The sequence below is a fragment of the Macrobrachium nipponense genome, chromosome 2 (genome assembly GCF_015104395.2).
Source record: "Macrobrachium nipponense isolate FS-2020 chromosome 2, ASM1510439v2, whole genome shotgun sequence".
Classification (NCBI taxonomy): Eukaryota; Metazoa; Arthropoda; class Malacostraca; order Decapoda; family Palaemonidae; genus Macrobrachium; species Macrobrachium nipponense.
In genome coordinates, this window is record NC_087201.1 from 140135268 (window position 1) to 140157821 (window position 22554).

The window sequence follows — 22554 nt, forward strand, 5'->3', positions numbered from 1 at the left end:
CTGGAAAAAAGATCAAGGTAGAATCAAGAGTGAGGCAATGTTGAGAGAGATGTATATACCATATATAAAAGCTCACTTCTTAAAAGTTATCGAAGTTATTATGATGGAAGCCGTGTGTGCAGTATTATGCAAACTTAAAAGTGATTACCTCGGTGTAAAAGTGAGTCCGAGAAAAGGATGTGTTATGTCTCCTTTAGTATTTCTTATATTTACAGTTGGGGTAATTCGAGAGGTCAAAGAAAGGACAGCTGTGGGAGAAGGAAATATTTTGTTCATTGGAGTGAGGAAGTTTGAGGTTTTCGAGTGATTCAGTACTACTGACTGATAGTGAACAAAAATGGCAGTAATTAATGAGTTTCAGTTCTTTTAAGACTAGAAAATTTAGTAAATGGCAGCATCAATAAGGTTATCGGGGTTGATGGATACCAAGATGGAGCCGTGCATGTTATATGGACAATGGAAGAAAGAATGTAGGTGCCTGGTTTGGGAATAAAGAAAATAGATTGTGGTATGATGAGAAGAAAGGGAAGGGGGGGGGGGCGCGGGCGGCTGTCAAGGTAACGACCTTCTGTAATCTCGTACCTTTTACATTCAAAAAAGGTACGAGATTAAAGATGATCAAACGAAGTGGTTGTGCATTATATAAGGCTACGAAAAGGGATAAAATAGGGTCATACGGTTACATCCGGCCTCTGGTGATGCCAAGGTAACAAGAAGGTCAGTGGGCATCCTTATAAGGGATGGCGTCCTTGCCATAATAATGGAGTCAACTATTATGTTCCTATGGGTGAATATCAGGTACCGGTCTTTATATCCTCCGAGAACGAATTTGAATGATGAGCAACTTTTCATTTTCATAGAAAAAAAAAAAAAAGACCCTGAGGGTCTGAAACATGAGCGAAAAGTTCATTATTACGCGCCTCGTCTACATTATGAGGATTTTCTTCAAATTCTGATACAGGTCTCCCACAGGAAAGGGCTTCGGTGCGGAAAGTCGACATTATGTTTTGAGAGACTGATCACGTTAGTAACAAGGATTTTTATGTTAAGAACAATCTATTGATAACAGGGTAAAAACTTAATTTCTTACTTAAACAATAACCGAGACTATTCCTCTTATTTACACACACACAAACGGGTATCGTAACCTACATCAAATGGTTCCTTTTGGGTCATACAGTGACGACAGTCAAGAAACTTCGAATGTCAACAGTCTCCTATATTGATTGTCATTAAGGTAATTCGTGTCTATTAATCTCTTATGAGGCATTAGATATGTCGGAAGATAGTATCTTAATACAAACGAATAAACTTTATAATTGCTGAAATTATTAAAGTAAAATTGGAATCTCTGCTGTAGTAGAAAGAAGTTACTCTAGAATAAATGTCTTCGACTCGCAAAGTATCTAATCTAAAGATTAATGCACTGGCTACTGAACACCAGAAGAATGTAAAGTTTCTCATTAGAAGAATTAGTTTTCAAATGTTTTGTAAGACTGCTTAAATATTATAACCAGCACAAATGGCAAAAGGTATGATATCTGTTTGATTCTTACTTATTGGTTTATTTATCAGATCTTTTAAAATGTGACGTTTCATCCTTTATACTTTATCTTCTTAGAATCTCAACTTTTTTCATTTTTTTACCTTCTAAAATCACTGAATTTGCAATGCGGGCATTGCCTAATTTAGAGTAACTAAAAACTTGTAATTATCTAAGTGTTAAGAAAGGTATTCTTCCTAAATTAGTTACCTCTATATTTCTACTTGTAATAGCTGTCTGCCTTGTGGAAACTGGTTGCCATTGTGTTAAGAACTGAACCAATTCAGTCATCAAACATCCTGAAGCTCGAGCACTTAATGCAGTTTATATGTGAGCGTAAACTCCAATTTCCTTGAATGCTCATCTGACGATTAAATTGCAAAGTCATAGATATTCCCTTTCATTCGCCATTTTGACATCAAGGATTCTAAAGATTTACTAATCGGCGTTTCCATGCTCGTCAAATAAGATGAACCGGAACTTAGCGTATTTTTTCTTCCATAATTCGTTTAGTTATGAAAGTACAATATATATTTTTCCGCATTTTTCCTTCCATAATTCGTTAAGTAAGAGAAGTTAAGTTTATTATCTTTATGGAAGCTACGCAGTAACTGTGTGAGTGGCATGTATATTCCTGACCGTAGGCGTGTTAAATATTCAAACTGTATATGAATAGACTGGTAAATTATAAAATTATATAAAGAAGTACAGGCAAACAAACAAAGACACGTCATAAGACTACGAGAAATGGTAAAATGACATCATAATAAGCATATTCTTAATGATAAATCCGAAACGATGATGAACTCCAGGAATTATAATGTTACATCATGAGAAGCAATTACCTCCAGACAAGCTTACATGAATATGACTTTGTTTATAGTCTTTTCTGGACCCAAACTTGAAAAATGGCGAATCACTATAGAATTAAAGAGGTGTAGAGGGTTGTTAATGATGAGGGCAAATTAAAGAGCATTACTATTAAAGCCATCGCAGGTCCTTATATGTATGATTCATGGCAGGTAGGAGCACAGGATTTCTATTGTGTAGGACTTCCTGGTAGGGATTTTAGCATCCTGAAGAACAGGTCCATCACGATAGATTTACTCACGACAGCTAAAACTGGTTAGAGAGAGAAAGAGAGAGAGAGAGAGAGACTTCATACGTACTTATGTGCAAACATTTTTAAACGAGAGAGAAACGAAATCAAGGATTAATTTAAGCAAACTTACAAGTACACTCAAGTCAGTGACAAGACACTAACACAAACACACACATGTAGTATACATACGTACATAGATACATACATACATATATATCTATATATATAATAATAGTTATATATATATATATATATTATTATTATCTATAATTATATCTATATTCTATATATCATTGTATATTAATTTATTATTATAGATATATATATTATTAGATATATATATGCATACATATGTGTGTTCGTGGTTTCAAGAAAGATAATTAAATACATATAAGTCAGAAAGTATTCCTGTTCATCGTCTCGATATATTTAGTGTGATTTTGTGGTTTTAAATCTTCTGTGTTATGTGAATCTCACGTCTAGATATCTGATGAAAGTCTAAACTCCATCTAGATCAAATTAAAATGTGTACAAGTCAGCGGTGTAATAAATCTTCTTGTACCTACGTTTCTTTGTATATAAGAAAGGACGGATGCTTCAGCTTTCTCGGTTTTCTTCTTGCCCTTATTATATTTCCAAGTTGATGACCTCCGTTACTGAACCTTCGTAAAAGGTCTTATGATAAACATGGTTCCTGAGGAAGAACTTTATGAGTGTAGATATATATACATATATATATATATATATGTGTATATATACATATATATATATATATATATACATATATATATATATATATTATATATATATATGTATAAAATATATATATATATATATATATATATATATTATATATATATTATATTTACTGGTAATCTTCTTAGGCACGAAGATTCAGTAATTCCGTTGTATCTGGAATACAACGGAATATATATATATATATATATATATATATATATATATATATATATATATATATATATATATATATATATATATATATATCTTTATATATAATTATTTATAATGGTAAACAAATATGAAAATATATTATTCCGAGGCAGAGCGAAAATATATTAATTCGGAGGTATAGCGAATTAGATATTAGACATTTGTAGCTCGATGAATGTATATGAATCACGGTAATGTGATATGACTTTATATAAATTTAATAATATATATAGTTATATAGTATAATATTGATATATAGATATAATCATATATATTAATAAATGTATATAATATCTATTATGTATTATATATTAATATAAGTATATTATATAGTATATTATATTAATACATACCTATATTATATATATATAATAATATATATACCAGGTATATACACGCATTAAGCTACAAATGTGCTTTCATATCTAATTCGTTCTACCTCGGAATTAATATATTTTCATATATGTAAACCGAAGGGGAATTTGTTTAGTTGATATGAAAGGACATTTGTAGCTTAATGCGTAAATATTAATCTCGGTGATGTGATAAGACTCATATAGTATATGCATATCCTCATCTACACTCATAAAGTCGTTTCTCTGAAAATATGTTTGTTATAAGACCTCCATGTACGAAGGTTCAGTAAGCGACGAAGGTTCAGTAAGCGACGAAGGTTCAGTAAGCGACGAAGGTTCAGTAAGCGAGGTCGTCAACTTGGAACTATAATAAGGGAAAGAAGAAAACCAAGAAAGCTGAAACATCCGCCATTTCCAATGGCAACAAAGACTTGACGCTGATATCTTAATCCATAGTTTGGGTATCCAAGTTCTCCTTCAATTATAGTTTGGGTGTCCTTTTTTCATCCTTTATTTTCTTCCAGATTTTTTTTTTCCATTTTGATGGATACTTCTTTGTTTATGATTTCTATCTCTGAAAGACTAATTGCATGGCTCGGCAGGAGTTAATACAATGCGTTACTCTCTCTCTCTCTCTCTCTCTCTCCTCTCTCTCTCTCTTCTCTCTCCCCTTCTTCCTCCTCCTATTCTTCTCTCCCTCTTTCTTCTCCTTCTCCCCCCTTTTCCTCTTCCTTCTCTCTCTATCCCTCTCTCTCTCTGTCTCAGTGTGTGTTCATATATGCAGCTTCTGAAGAAGCCCCATTTGTTCCCAATGTTAACATTGAGCAGATTGTCAATTGGACGGAACTGTCGCATAATTTACGACCTCGTGGTTTGGTAGGTTAAGTCAGGTTGAATGAAGATGTTTCAATTTTTTTACAATGGCAGGATAACACTTCCTTTCATCGGCATTTGCATTTGATTGTTAAAACGAAAGTTTTTCTTCAGATTTGCTTACTGATCTTCAAGATATTTCCGTGTTACGGATTGCCAATGTTCAACTTCCCGGTAATTACATACGTTTATTTTCGTAGCGTTGTATAAACACTAAAATTAGATATTAATATTTATAATACAATAATTATATTAATATATCTATATATATACATATATATATATATATATATATATATATAATATATAATATATAAAATATACTTATCGCATAAATAAAACAAAACAAAAAATCAGGTAAATAAAATAAACGAATCCCATACATATTTCAGCATCCACATAGGGAACTTTTCCCTTCCTGGCAAAAGAAACAGGCATAAAACGAAAACTTGCAATGGCATGTAAATAAAGGGTTGTGTCAACCGGCATTTACCTTTTTCCCATACACAACAGGTGGCTATTTTCTCAAGGGTTTGTTTCTAGTCATATGGATAGCAGAATTGCAAATTTAACTAAGGATCTTACTTTCTTACTCATTTTATATGGATATGTCCTTCACTCTCCTTGGACGCATCCTTTAAATAAACCATGCCTTTATTATGAACTTATATAAAGATATCTAAGCTGTAATTTTTAACGTGAGAATCAATTTCAACCGAATTCAAGGTACCTTTGTAACTAGATATTATCTCCAGTTAAAAACGGACTTATTCCACATCTTGGCGATGTCCACTTACTGGTGACATCAGTAAAAACGTAAGCCCTGGAAATTTTTAACCTTTGTCAGTTTTAATCTGTATTTCATTGAGAGCTATCCAGTAAATAATGGTGACGAGGACTTGGGAAGCATCAAGACAGAGTTGAAATTTCTGTTCTCAGAAATCTTAGAAGTCAGCCTTTTAAACATTGATTAGGATTATGGTGTGTCTTAACTCTGGTAAGTTACCTTCTTTTCGGACGAATGAACTTATGTCTTTAACTGGTTCTCTGTTTCCTTTTTCCACAATTACTGAATAATGATAAACCTTGCAAGTTAGTTTTGACTTTGCCGTTTGATATGTTTGTTTATCATTAAAATATGACTGGCGCAAAACTTGCGAACTGGCAAGTGGATAATCTACTGAAATGACCCTTCAGATAGCTAATGTTTAGTGGATACCTATAGAGATTTGTCTATACGTTGCCATAAAAGCATCTTCGTCATCATCCATTCTGAAGTTTATTGCCTTTTAAAGGAAACGGCAGTCATTACGCTAAAAGATTCAAGTTTATTCGAATAACCCTATAAACCTACATTTGATACTTGCATTTTGAACTCAGCAGATGTATAATCTCTACTGACTGCTCTTGTTCAGGATGCTACATTAATTCTATGCCATGTCAATATAACTAGGATTACTGGTCATCCTCTTCTACTCCAAGGAAAAAAAATTGTGAAGAGCTTGAAAAAACAAGTGACAATGGTGTGAAATAAAAAAAGATAATAAAATTCCGTTAGAAAGGATTTGTCTAATGCACGGGACAAAACTATCAGGAATAAAATGAGCATTTAAACCACCTTACTTAATGCTGTTCTCTGCAGAGATTATACTTGCTTACCGGAGGTGCTTCTTCTATCAAAAAAGGCGGAGGTAGAGTGTCCTCGTTAAGAATCATGTTAAGGTTCACGAAAAGGTCATTTTATTATTCAGGCAATGCTAACTGAATTCACAGAAGCCATTGCAAGAAGCATTATCCGGCTGTATCACTGTTGGAATAAAAGATTTATTCTTACAGTTCGCTACTTGTAACAACGGTAGTCAAATTGGGATATTCAGATACGATGCTAATGTTTTTTTCTTTTTTTACATGTCGTCCCTGAATGATACCCCTTTTGGCAAAACGTTGCTTGTGCATCCTGTTTCTAACGGAGATAAAAAAAAAAATTAAAATAAAAATCCTCCGCTAAGAAAATAATGAAAATTTGCCGATTGAATTTACATGAGATCTTTGATTCAAAATACAAGGAACAATGCATCGTTTTCATTTGATGGATGGCCATCGGTGTTCCGTGACGGATGACTGAAAGGTCACGAAATGCAAATATTCAAATAGTAACGTGATGGACACGCGCAAATCATATGCCCACTAGAAGAAAGATGAAGACTAACACCCTTCCTCGACTTTTATTAATCGTTTGTTTCTGAGGTTGATTTGTCATAACCTACGTAAACGAGGGAGGCTCGATAATGTATGATGGTAAGTTGTGCGATATAAAACGCAAGAAAGACATGAGTAGCGAAATTCCACAAAAAGCATCATTAATATTGACAACGATGACGATGATGATTGATGATGAAATACTTTATCCAAATTTTGTAACCTCTTCGGCTTACACACCCTTGCCCCAAGATTTTAGGTGAGGCCGAATGAGCTCTTTTCGGTAATTTCCTCATCACTGACTTTATTCATATAGCTCACCATCTTGAACCTTATCCAGCATCCTTTTGCCTTGAGTGGTCATGTATATTTACTTTGTAACCTACTATGTCCACTTTCTTAAGACTTACCTCTTAGCCATATCAAGGTCTACTAAAATTAAGATGAAATTTCCCCATAAACGTGTTTCATAATAAACACATTTTCATCAGTTGACTTCAAATTTATATGAAACATAGTTAAGCCAATTTACCATAACACTTAAGTAGTTTTCCCTCAGCCAACGTGTCTCATGAGGGTTTATGTCGACAGGTTCCCCATATTTGTCATAAAGCTATCCCGTTACCTTTTGCCATGACTATGGATGCCAGATTTACTCTTTAGCTAAACTTTTTTGAAATACGATTATACTAGAGCTGTACCATAGTTTTATCACATTAATAAAAAAAAAAGTCTTGACAGAGTATCGCAATTTGACCACAGTTGTATCAAGCAGCGACTTTTTAAAAATAAATCTTCTATTTCATGATTACTGCAGCTGGATAATGTTTCTTGCAATGGCTTCCGTGGATATTGTTACCATGATACCTGACATGATTCATCAAAACCAACGTGATATCAATACATGCCAAGAGCTTTCATATACTGTTATGAACACCTTTGTAATTGGCTTGCATTATAATTAATATTTTTTATAGGGGGTTGCCTTAAATAACGCTGTTAAATAATTTTTTTTATTATTAGCACTGTTCAAAGTCTCGTCGAACATAATACTGTCGTAATTAGATTAATGTTACTGTTTTGTCCGGCGTACGAGTACGGTTTTCTGTATTTTATTTATTTATTTATTTATTTATTCATTTAGTAACTTAGTAACACTGTATTAATATTTTACGATAAAAATCCAACAGAGGGCAAGCTAAAGATTTTCTTGGCTCAGGAACTGCAGACGATCATATTAAAAAAAATATTAATGATAAATTCGTTTGGGACGGGTTTTTTAAATAGACTTACTATGTCACCTGTACATCTTAACAGAAATGTCACCTCTATAAGTCATGTGCAATATATCAGAGGATAAACTGACTATATGATGGTATATAAAAAGATATTTTCAATAAAATATTTACCAAATAATTACATACTTGGAAAAACTGGAAATAAAATATTATACACAAAAAATTATACACAAACTCATTACTTGTTTTAGGTCGAAGTGCCAAAGAGCCTCAGCATGATATTATTGGAATTATCTTCCAACAATGATTAGATCAATGGTAAATTGTCATCAGAGAATATTAATGGATGGTGCAACCTCTATTGCATGTGCGACTTTTGGCAAACACAAAAGTGAAAAATGAATAAACTTGAAAAGAGGAAGGCAACGCGATTTTTCAACTAAGTATACTATCCTCTTGAGATAGTTATTGGAAAACACCAAATGAACACGAACTTATAGGTTTTTCATTTAAGAGAAGGGATATAAGAAATATTTAATAAAAAAAAATAACATGATTAGCTCTCACATATAACAGTAACATGTATTACCCCGGTACCAAAATATATTCTAAAATTAGAGACAGTATCCATACATTTATTCCAACATTACCTATGCTTAAATGTAGTGAAACTAAGCGATCACATCGATTCATTGCCCATATTCACCACAGACACATAATCTGCAGTTTAGAAGAATTTCATAATAAGAGATAATAGTAATTCATCACACCCTTTCAACAGAAACCCACCTCGTTACGATCTTGCTTTAGCTACTGGGTTTTATCTTCTGGAATCTGCCAACTTGAAAGAAAAGACCCAAAATTATGACACCGTTCAGCGCGAACGTAACGTCTATTCCTCCCCCAAAAGCAATTGCTGAGGCAGACTTTTTCTTCAGGTAAAACTGACCTCACCCCCTGACCCCTCGGACAGGTAATAGCAGACAGGTAATGGAGGGAGAAAATCCACCCTTAAGACTTGAGCATAAAAGCACCCACGCTTACCACGAAAAGGCACGATGCTCAAAAGATTTTTGTTTTTCTCTCTCTCTGCTTTTTACAAGAAAAAAAAAAGTCAGGAAGTCGACCAATCAAGGTTTATGCTAATATCCATTGAATGAAGACCGTTAAAAAGAGTAGAGTAAACAATTTAATTTTTTAGTGGTGTGACTTTTTAATAAAAACAATTCAGTTATAAATTCCTTGTGGCATGATTATTCCCAAAAGTTATTCTTATATGAACGTTATTGGTCTCATAGCAGAGAAGGAAAATAGTTCACTGTTGCTCTTCTTTCTTCTTAATTCAACTTGCCTCAAAAACTGTTTAAATTAGACACTTAAAATATGTTTGAAAATATAAATATAAGCTAGAGGGATTAGGAGCTCTGCCTTAAGAGAGAGAGAGAGAGAGAGGAGAGAGAGACGAGAGAGAGAGAGAGAGAGGAGAAGCGGAGAGAGCTTAGCAACATCTATTTAACCAAGAGTTTTGCACAAATAAATACCTAAATTACGGATCTTCATTGCAATAAAGAAAATTCTCCCTCATAATAATTACTACAGATCCAGAGTTATTTGCCTTAAATAAGGCAGTATACAGCCTATTACCATTATAACTAAGTCAAGAAGAAAATGGGAGGCGATTAAATAAGGCTGAAATGGACAGAAGTAGCTTGCTAACTATGTATATCCAAACCCTTGGTTTCATCACTCGCAGCAACAACGCGCCCCTCCTTAAGTCTCCGTTTCTTTTTTCTTTTCTTTTTAATACGCAATCAGGTTTTCCATAATCGATTTTTGCTTCTAGTAAATTTCCTATAACAAACCTTCAAGTTAAGTTATCTAAGTTTCACCTTAATGAACGAGCCCCCGAACCTCAGTGAATCTTTTTCTAACATGATTTCCCTGTTAAAAGTGGTTTTCATTTCATTCTTGCCGTAACTCATATACCTGAATGCTATCTTTGACTTACTGTCGATAATAAGCATCTCTGAATACAACGGGAACGTTAATTCACGGTCAGGTTTATATCTTGACAAAATTGCTTTCTAGAAAATGTGTCGTTGACTGCCCTGAAATAAATGAAGACGCATCGCCTCTCAAATCTACGAGACTCATCCATCTGCCATGAACAAATAAATGAAGCAAATCAGAATATATCTTTATAAAGCCAAATGGACTGCAGAATCGCTAACGTTGATTGGGAATTCCTTACACCCAGGCGACCAAAGGTGGAATTTCTATTCTATTATGACTCGGATACGTGCATGAAGACATACTATTCAGTCACCCCTTGCATTAAGAAAATTAATTATTAATTCCAATGCTGATTATTACAAAAGCCATATTGGTCCAAAGTTATTGAGTTAATAACATTTATGAATTTAATTAAGAGATTTTTTAAATTTGGCAAAAAGAAAAAAAAAAAACATATTTTGCTCTAATTTAACATCAATCCTGCTGGAGGAATTTTTTGTTATCTAGTTGCAAAATAATAATAATAATAATAATAATAATAATAATAATAATAATAATAATAATAATAATAATAATAATAATAATAATAATGAAGGAGGAAACTGAAGGAATGATAACAGCGGCACAAGATCAGGCCCTAAGAACCAGATATGTTCAAAGTACGATAGACAGAAATAACATCTCTCCCATATGTAGGAAATGCAATACGAAAAATGAAACCATAAACCACATAGCAAGTGAATGCCCGGCACTTGCACAGAACCAGTACAAAAAGAGGCATGATTCAGTGGTAAAAGCCCTCCACTGGAGCCTGTGCAAGAAACATCAGCTACCTTGCAGTAATAAGTGGTACGAGCACCAACCTGAAGGAGTGATAGAAAACGATCAGGCAAAGATCCTCTGGGACTATGGTATCAGAACGGATAGGGTGATACGTGAAAACAGACCAGACGTGACGTTGATTGACAAAGTCAAGAAGAAAGTATCACTCATTGATGTCGCAATACCATGGGACACCAGAACTGAAGAGAAAGAGAAGGAAAAAATGGATAAGTATCAAGATCTGAAAATAGAAATAAGAAGGATATGGGATATGCCAGTGGAAATCGTACCCATAATCATAGGAGCACTAGGCACGATCCCAAGATCCCTGAAAAGGAATCTAGAAAAACTAGAGGCTGAAGTAGCTCCAGGACTCATGCAGAAGAGTGTGATCCTAGAAACGGCACACATAGTAAGAAAAGTGATGGACTCCTAAGGAGGCAGGATGCAACCCGGAACCCCACACTATAAATACCACCCAGTCGAATTGGAGGACTGTGATAGAGAAAAAAAAAAAAAAAAAAAAAAAAAAAAAAAAAAATAATAATAATAATAATAATATAATAGTAGTAGTAATAATAATAATCAAAACAAAGGAAATCTTCATTTATTTCCTTTCCAAGTACTGAAAGTATTTAAAGAGAAATCAAATCCTATAATGTAGTAATTAAGAAGTTTGTTTGTATTGTGATAGATCTAGTGTATGGGGTTAACAAATTCTATTTCATTTTCCAATTTCGCAACTCTTAACTCTAACGATCAACATTTTCATGCAATTCTTAGCAATACTACGAAAATTTGATTGTCTAATGGCATACTGAAACCTTCCTACACCATACTGATTTGACAAATCACTGAAAAATAAAAACATTTAATAATAATAATAATAATAATAATAATAATAATAATAATAATAATAATAATAAAAATAATAATAATAATAATGGTGATAAAAGACGCTTGCGAATTTTCGTCCCACCATCAAAGTCTGGAGAACAATAATCAATTCAATTTCTGATTATATATGGATTTGTAATTATGGTGGTGATCATTAACCAATTACATAAGGGTTTATAATTACGAAGACCAATAATTCAATTAATCCTCATTACAGCTATTACCATCCTCGTTGTTGTTGTTGTTGTTGTTGTCTTATACTAAACTGGCCTTATACCAGCACAAACTCTTGCTCCTAGAGCAGCTTTCAGTCTTTCCCAATAATGTTACTGTAATTGCTCTTTAAAATTTTCACCTTACGCTCATCGATCCTTCTATGAAACTTTTCAACCCTTTGGAAACCTTAGAGAGAGATGAGAGAGAGCAGAAGAGAGAGATGACGAGGAGAGAGAGAGAGAGAGAGAGAGAGAGAGGTTAGTTCCGTATAGTTATGTATCGTTTCAGAGTAAACCTGGAAACTTTTATACCCTTGTTAGCGGGTCTTGTCCCATTACCTGTCCGAGAGGTCAAGGGATGGGGTTAATTTGACCCAAGTTTACCGAGGCAAAAGCTTTTAGGAGAAGAAGAAACATGTCACGTTTTTATTTATCTTTGTGTCATTTTTTCCACTCTTTATTACGTCGCAAGTGTTGGGTAGCAACGCCTGATGCAATTCTGCGCAGTTTGGAAGTATAACCAGTGTAAACACATTGCTTTTCTTGATTACAAAGTTTAATACGCCTTAATACTTTATATACTTGAAATACTCTATATGATGGCCTTGCCTTACTTTTAATCAATGGTAAAATAAAGCACTGTTTTTGCGTTGTCTATTGACGACTCCAGAATGTTTCTTTATTTTTTTTTTGGCAGAGAAAGATCACATCGATGTAGCTTCCCGTTTTCTTTTCTTCTAAGTCAATATCTAAGGATTTATGTATAACGATTATTCCAAATTTTATTACAGCAATGACGGATTTAACAGCCAAAACATTTTTTACGTTAAACCATCTATTTAACCAGCAACATCTTACATCAACGCAGCGTCCACGTTAAATTCATTTCGCGCGAATAATTTCAAGGATTCTTTTCCAAATCCTATAACTGTAAAAGCACTTACACCATCCATAAATTATTGATGATGGAAGTACAATGGTGACTGGCGATCCATCCATCATTTCATTATAACGAAAAACCGTTACCTACCTTTTTCTTGAGAGAAAAAAAACTCATCAGTTTTGGCAGACATGGTCAGTATGAATCCACCTTTGTTCTGTCATGAATGCGTTCAATTTAAAGTTCATATATAATGATGAGCTTGAAATAAGACAAACGTCTCAAATGTAATAAACCATCCCCAATTAGTAATTTCAGTAATTGTCATTTATAGTTCATAAGGAAATAACGATTCTTTTTACTGGAATTTTAATAAGAGAAAAAAAAAACACGAATTACAAAAAGTCAGACAAGTTAAAAAAAAGTCCCGTTAACCTTGTCTCTTATAACACCGAATTCTTTCTTCTGCATCCTTCTGGGTTTGAGATTTTAAAATTATTTTGCAGAAAACCAACTGATAACGCCCTATGCATTATGATCTCTTAAAGAGCCTACATCTAACAATCGACTTTAAGGTCAACTATGGTCAATAATATGAAGTTAACCGCTAAGCGTGAATTGTCTTCTAGCCTTTTTAATATCACGGAGGAGGCAGAGGAGCTAGAAGTGGCAGGTTCAAACTTCCGGTAAAGGAAAATGAGTCGTGGAATTTCGAATGTTTGATGTTTTAAGCTGATGCACTGCTGATTACATACAGTGAAGAGAAACTGTAGACTCTAGTGTAGAAGTCTGAGAAACTGCAGAAAATAACTGTTTGTGGGAGGAAGTAAAGGAAGGGCCTGAATGTCCAGGAAGCAAGGAAGGTTGAATGAAGCACTATGCGTGGGAGGAATCGATGAACTGCTCATGAACCTTCTTTGTACGTGTATGAGGCAACACATGTTGTATAAGATTTTTTACACGGGGGCACTTGATAGGTCTATGTTAATGTTAAATGTACTGAAAAGTAATACTACTGTAGTATCGGAATATACAGACAAGTGATACAATTGCGTAAAAAAAAAAAAAAAAAAAAAAAAAGTGCTGGATACCGAACAATAGATAAATAAATAAATAAATAAATAAATAAAAGTATTCTGTGACTATGATATAAGGACTGACCAGGTGAAATCAAGGCTTAAAGACCAGACCAAATCTCAGTACATGAAGAAACCTAGAAAATATCTTTAATGTATGTAGCCATATCATGGGACAGAAGAGAACGTGATACATGCAAAGTACCTCTAATGTATGTAGCCATATGTATGTAGTCATATCATGGGACACAAATGCAGTCTCTCATTTCTCGTATATTATTTGATCTTCACCATTTCCTTGTAGGTATAACTAAAAGAGAGTGGGAGATACGGGTTATTAACATTTTGTCAACTTCAGTGACTTGAGAATTGGAGTTTATTGGTCTACGCAATCTTACTAGTTTCATTTTTTTTAATGACTAAATTCAACATTTTAACGTCCAACGAATCAATTCTAACATGATTTAATCTCATGTTTGGTTCATTAGATTTCACTATTTACGTAGATATGTCGCCGTGACAGAACTGATTATTTTTCTTCTAAATCCAGTCTGTTCAGTAATCATTCTGCGAAATCGAGTAGTTTAACTTCGACATAAGCTATTACACGAAATATTACCCTTTCGCGCGGCGATTCATTTTAGGAAACGAAGATTGAGCGTGTTCTCTGACCTGTAGTTAAATATGCAGCTATGTTTCTTGTAACAATGACAAATCCATATGAAGATAAATAATCATCAAGGCATCAGGCCATACTGTTTGTATCCATACAAAAAATAAATAAATAAATAAAATCGACCACGCCTACTTCTTCAGTATCGTGTAAAATCTTCCAAGTTAATCACTGTCCCCTGTATTCGGTGGCTATTGTTTTCCTGTGCTAACCGAAAATTCCATTTGTTAAAAACTTTAAAGTCTCACTAAAATGTAAAAGTCGGTATTACGTAAAAGCTGGACATGACTGTTTCGGTTTAAAGAAGTGTGAATGTGCGCTTTATTCCTTTGAAAACATTCATTGATATAAGGTTTCTAAAGGTGCCCACATGCAAACGGAAAAACAACCACCCTGCTTTAATAATTGGAATAAATTAGACAAACTTATTTACCACTTGTGATGCTTTTATGTCAGTAATCATATCTCGACTCAATTTTTTTATTATTATATTTTATATTTAGTCTAACAAAATTGCTTCATATGCCCTGTGTTATGAAAAAACAGCGTTTGAGTTCTTGATAACTCTAAACTAGTCCTTCCTCCATGATTCTGCCAATTACTAAATGATTATTAGGAATAAGATACAATGAATCACAATTCACAAAGCATGATGGGGAAACTGTGCTAAATATAATAGTCTACCAATACAGAAGAACGTTTTCTATATTCTCAAACACAGTCTGTGGAAGAAAACTGTTTGCTGCACGGTGCATTTTATCTAATACTTTGATGAATTGAAACGACCCACAGAACCCTTTTAAAATGCACAATGGAAGAGACGAATCTCTGTGTAAAGGTAATGAAAAAAATCAATAATTGAAAATTTAGTAATATGAAATTTAATCTTAGAAAAGTTCGAATGATGGCAACATTTTTTCCATGAGAATTATGAGGGCCAAGTAAAAAAGTTTTGGTATTTACCTCTGTAAATAGCTATGAAGATTTATGGATACGTGATAAGCAGTTAACATTTCCGAAATAATGTCCATACACTAATTTATATGTACACTGTATCGGGAAAGTTAGTTGCTTATCACATATCGACTATACACGAGAAACACAACTGTACATCGATCTATTTCTTATTACACAATAATCAAGCAAAGTTTTAGCCAATAACAATTCTCTAATCAAGTTCCCAGCAGTTTCTGATTCTCCCTCAGTTTTCAACACGCGATACATTCAGTTTAACAAGGACTACCCAACTGTGCAGGAATTGTCGACGGAGAAGGCACTCTAATTTTAAATGCAAAATCAACACCAACACTATTCATCTAGAATTACATTAATACCCTCCACTGACAAATGCCTCTCTTAACTGAACTGAAGTTTACTTCATTATGGTAACTGCAGGAATGAAAACCCGGATAATGTGTTTACCATCAATACCCAAACCGTTGTACTGTCATGTAACAAAAAAAACAAAAAGTAAACATTGGTAAGTTATTACAGTTAACTCTTTTTAGACATGACAGGTCAAAACATTAGCTTTTATCCAGTGAACCCCAAAACGCAGATTATGCTATTATTAATAAAGCCTTTTTTAATGACTAAATTCAACATTTTAACGTCCAACAAATCAATTCTAACATGATTTAATCTCATGTTTGGTTCATTAGATTTCACTATTTACGTAGATATGTCGCCGTGACAGAACTGATTATTTTTCTTCTAAATCCAGTCTGTTCAGTAATCATTCAGCGAAATCGAGTAGTTTAACTTCGACATAAGATATTACCCGAAATATTACCCTTTCACACGGCGATTCATTTTAGGAAACGAAGATTGAGCGGATTCTCTGACCTGTAGTTAAATATGCAGCTATGTTTCTAGTAACAATGACAAATCCATATGAAGATAAATAATCATTAAGGCATCAGGCCATACTTTTTGTATCCATACAAAAGAAAAAATAATAAATAAAATAAAATCGACCACGCCTACTTCTTCAGTATCGTGTAAAATCTTCCACGCTAATCACTGTCCCCTGTATTCGGTGGCTATTGTTTTCCTGTGCTAACCGAAAATTCCATTTGTTGAAAACTTTCAATTCTCACTAAAATGTAAAAGTCGGTATTACGTAAAAGCTGGACATGACTGTTTCGGTTTAAAGAAGTGTGAGTGTGCGCTTTATTCCTTTTAAAACATTCATTTATATAAGGTTTCTAAAGGTGCCCACATGCAAATGGAAAAACAACCACCCTGCTTTAATAATTGGAATAAATTAGACAAACTTATTTTACCACTTGTGATGCATTTATGTCAGTAATCATATCTCGACTCAATTTTTGTCTTTATTATATTTTATATTTAGTCCAAAAAAAATTGCTTCATATGCCCTGTGTTATGAAAAAACAGCTTTTGAGTTCTTGATAACTCTAAACTAGTCCTCCCTCCATGATTCTGCCAATTACTAAAAGATTATTAGGAATAAGATACAATGAATCACAATTCACAAAGCATGATGGGGAAACTGTGCTAAATATAATAGTCTACCAATACGGAAGAACGTTTTCTATAGTCTCAAACGCAGTAGGTAGAAGAAAACTGTTTGATGTATGACGCATTTTATCCAATATTTTGATGAATTGAAACGACCCACAGAACCCTTTTTAAAATGCAAAATGGAAGAAATGAAAATAACCAATAATCGAAAATTTAAGTTTAAAAAAGATCGAATGATGGTAACTGTTGGCATTTTTTCCATGAGATTTATGAGGGCCAAGTAAAAATAGTTTTGGTATTTACCTTTGTAAATATGAAGATTTGTATCATATTGAAGGTACTCCGTCGATTTTTGGATACGTGATAAACAGTTAACATTTCCGAAATAATGTCCTTGCACTAATTTATTATGAAGGTGTAATGGGAAAAATATTTCTTTAATTATTAGTGATTTATTTAGGAATTGATTCTTCATCCTCCGCTAATATCTTTACGCTACTGTTTTAAGAGTGATTGGAACTGTGAAATGTTTTCGTTGTGGGCACGAGAGTGGCAGTGTAGCCAGTCCCTTGTTTTGTTTTTGTTTATATCTCACTTTGAGTATGGGAACGCTGGCCTGAATCTTTCGTCTGCAATTTGTAACACTAGCAACACATGTAAGAATCACGAATGGTCTCGAGTGTGAGGACGTCAATTGGTCCACCCTTTCTTTCCATTTTGGCTATACAAATTATTATCTATCCCTTGCAAGGTAAGCTTTTAAAGTTGTAATATTACTGTTAGTTCATTAGTTAGAACAGATCATTATCATGAAAGAACAGTAGCAGACGAGAAATTCAAGTGCAGAGTTGCCTGCCCAGTCAGACATGTTGCAATGCCTTAACGAGGAAAATGTTCATTGTCGTGAAAGATACTTCACGTTCATTAATTGTCATGAAGTTTTGCTGTGTTATTTTGAGTTGTAACTTGCGTTTGATAGGGTGTTAATAAAACGTTAACAAAAAACAGTCATAAGAGTTTTGTTTGTATACAGTTTTTGCAAATACCACTGCCAATTAATTAATTGATTTCAGGGCTGCCCCATTTGTTACTTATCTTGTTATGAAGGAAAAGAGATTCCCATAATCTGTAGTTGATATATTTTTTTTGAAGTTTCTCAATATAAAGAGTTATTTTTGTTGTAGTTTTAACTACTCACTTGTATTGTTTTCTGGAAATAAAAATTAAATAAAATTAATATTTCCAGGGATCTAGTCCAGAGATCTAGTCCAGGGGATCTAGTCCAGAAATCTAGTCCAGGAGTTCTGAAGACTAGGTAAAGTAATCAAGTCCAGGAGACTAGGCCTGGGAGAAATTTGGCATGATGTAATGAGTAATAAAGAAACAAGCTGAATACCAGGAATTTTCTTCAATACCCCTAAAATGGAAATCAGCACTTCAACTGCCTCCCAGTGGGAAGACATCACCTGGCCTCATCAGTAGTAAGACCCATACACACAAGGAATATCATGTAATAGCAGGTAGGACAGGCCTACCCTATTTTCCAGGCAGTGTAAAGATCAGTCTTCACACCCACCGTGTCAACTATGACACAGTACCATTCTCCGACCCGTGTCTCCAGGCAAGAAGACTGACAAAAGTGTATATGTATACAAATAGTATTATTATTCTTATTCTCGTATCTTAATGTCGTGGTGAGGGAAAATCCTCCTGCGACATTTGGTGGCAGCAGTGGGATCTGTAGTCCAATGCTATGGATCCAGACCCATTGTGCCTATATATTATGTAGGTCACTTATAATGTTTTGACGTATGGTATGCATTTCTTTATACAATATTGTTGATTTTTGTCTGATTAAGGTCATGACTTGTTTACATGCATATTCATTATTTCTGTAGGGAGATGTATGGCATTGTCTCTTAATGTAGTTTATATTTTATTATTTGATTATATATGTAAGTGTTTGAAATATTGTAACAATGGCGACTGGAACTGATGAATCATATATTGATCTAATTCAGTTAGAACAAGAAACACAACAAACATTACAGACAATTAAGAGCTTCACTCAATCCTACCAGGACGTTTGGTCTCAAGTGGGAGATTTATCAAGTCAAATCAAGGACTTGGACCAGAAGTTGGTTGACATACAGGGGACAATACAACACTTAACACCCAAACATAATAACACTCAACCACCCATAATGTCTACACCACATACATCTCACATTCCAAGTGATGAAGAATGGTTGGTTACAAGGAACGAGCACTCTGAAAATGTGCCTGATATAGTAACTGAAGGAGTTCGTACAAGAGGTGCTAGGAATATTGTGCCTCCCTCACGTCTCATTGAGGAGATATAGACTCTGTGATGATGTACAGTACTGTAATTTTGTATGTTTTGTATTCTTTTTTTTCTTAGTTTGAGATTGAGGAAAATGTAATTTTTTCTGTTCGCAGTGGCCAGTAATGTGAAAACTTTATCGTTTTGAGGTAATGAACAAAGGAATGATGTAAAACATTTTGTGCAAGAATTCACATAGTGCCCTGGTTGGGAATGCGATTGTGGTCTTATGGGTCTTGTCTTATAGGAAATTATCAGAGTTTTGCTCTTGTAGTACTGGTTTGGTACATCTTAGAGGATAGAGTACACCACTTTCCAAACCCCTTTGAGATTCAAGTTTAGAGTTGTTTCTAGCCAATAGCGCTGGTGAGTTTGATAATCATTAGGACGTCTCAATAGGAGTAAATTCTGTCTTCACATGTGGAGAACTCTTTTGTTGCAGAGTGATGTGACATCCTGTGTAAGTGGAGTCAATCTAACCCCAGTATTAGGCTAGACAAAGCTATTAGGAAAGCTGTATTGAACACACACCTATAGGGTAGTGTCCCCATTTAGTACTCAAGTATATCCTTGTGTTATGTTGTTGCAAGGGCCCCCTTAGTCTCTAGTTGAGATCGTTGCTTGTTTCTATTGTTCAAGACCTGTTTTTCCACAGTCGCAGACCCATCTAAGGAGCTGTTTGGTTCCGTTAGGAAAAGTTGTCCTTGATATTAGAGTGGACATGAATCAATTCTTCCCCGAGGGAAAAGCTTTGTAATGGGAAAAATATTCCTTTAATTATTAGTGATTTATTTAGGAATTGATTCATCATCCTCCTCTAATATCTTTACACTACTGTTTTAAGAGTGATTGGAACTGTGAAATGTTTTCGTTGTGGGCACGAGAGTGGCAATGTAGCCAGTCCCTTGTTTTGTTTATATCTCACTTTGAGTATGGGAACGCTGGCCTGAATCTTTCGTCTGCAATTTGGTAACACTAGCAACACATGTAAGAATCACGAATGGTCTCGAGTGTGAGGACGTCAATTGGTCCACCCTTTCATTTTGGCTATTTTACCAAATTATTAATACAAATGATTATCTATCCCTTGCAAGGTAAGCTTTTAAAGTTGTAATATTACTGTTAGTTCATTAGTTAGAACAGATCATTATCATGAAAGAACAGTAGCAGACGAGAAGTTCAATGGCAGAGTTGCCTGCCCAGTCAGACATGTTGCAATGCCTTAACGAGGAAAATGTTCATTGTCGTGAAAGATACTTCATGTTCATTAATTGTCATGAAGTTTTGCTGTGTTATTTTGAGTTGTAACTTGGCGTTTGATAGGGTTGTAAAACGTTAACAAAAAAACAGTCATAAGAGTTTTGTTTGTATACAGTTTTTGCAAATACCACTGCCAAAGGGTACCACAACATGGCCATCCTGCAGGGCATCTTGGGATTACCCCTAATTCTCTCATGGAAATTTCCACTGCCGAGCATGATCTTAGACTAGGCTATACAGTAATTTAAGAAGCCCTACCCTAGACTAATCCTGTTTGAATGAGGAATTATGACTATTTTGGATAAATATAGTTAGGCTATATGTATATAAATTCATGGAAAACTTAATTACATAGAACTTAGCCTGTACCCTCATTAAACTAACCTAACTTTGTGGCCTATTATAACCTAGTCAAAAATCAGCCATGTAAACTTTGCATAGGCTATCCTTACCGATTTCTGAAGAAGCGTAGGCTAGACTACAACCTGTTAAAAGGCACCTTAGCCTAATTTTACCTCATTTTAGTAGTTAAGTTTTTCTCTGAAATCTTTCAGGTAGCCTTACCTCTTTGACATATATTGTGTACAAACATTTAGTACTGTGTGGAGTAGGGTATCAAATGATTTACACCTTACTGTAAATTAATTGATTTCAGGGCTGCTCCATTTGATATTTATCTTGTTATGAAGGAAAAGAGATTCCCATAATCTGTAGTTGATACAATTTTTTTGAAGTCTCAATATAAAGAGTTATTTTTGTTGTAGTTTTAACTACTCACTTGTATTGTTTTCTGGAAATAAAAATTAAATAAAATTAATATTTCCAGGGATCTAGTCCAGAGATCTAGTCCAGGGGATCTAGTCCAGAAATCTAGTCCAGGAGTTCTGAAGACTAGGTAAAGTAATCAAGTCCAGGAGACTAGGCCTGGGAGAAATTTGGCATGATGTAATGAGTAATAAAGAAACAAGCTGAATACCAGGAATTTTCTTCAATACCCCTAAAATGGAAATCAGCACTTCAACTGCCTCCCAGTGGGAAGACATCACCTGGCCTCATCAGTAGTAAGACCCATACACACAAGGAATATCATGTAATAGCAGGTAGGACAGGCCTACCCTATTTTCCAGGCAGTGTAAAGATCAGTCTTCACACCCACCGTGTCAACTATGACACAGTACCATTCTCCGACCCGTGTCTCCAGGCAAGAAGACTGACAAAAGTGTATATGTATACAAATAGTATTATTATTCTTATTCTCGTATCTTAATGTCGTGGTGAGGGAAAATCCTCCTGCGACATAGGTACACTGTATCGGGAAAGTTACACAATAGTCAAGCAAAGTTTTAGCCAGTATCAATTCTCTAATCAAGTTCCCAGCAGTTTCAGATTCTCCCTCAGTTTTCAACACGTGATACATTCAGTTTAACAAGGACTACCCAACTGTGTAGGAACTGTCGAAGGAGAAGGCACTCTAATTTCAAATGCAAAATCAGCACCAACACTATTCATCTAGAATTACATTAATACCCTCCACTGACAAATGCCTCTCGTAACTGAACTGAAGTTTGCTTCATTATGGTAATTGTAAGAATGAAAACCCGGAAAATGTTTACCATCAATACCTT

General features: G+C 34.3%; 1 long non-coding RNA gene across 1 annotated transcript; it reads left to right on the plus strand.

Annotated features, from left to right (window-relative positions):
* The first annotated feature begins 18503 nt into the window (after positions 1-18503).
* Positions 18504-21902, plus strand: LOC135221040 (uncharacterized). Its single transcript, XR_010315855.1, has 2 exons — positions 18504-20763; positions 21756-21902. It is a non-coding gene; the product is annotated as an uncharacterized LOC135221040 (long non-coding RNA).
* Positions 21903-22554: the final 652 nt, after the last annotated feature.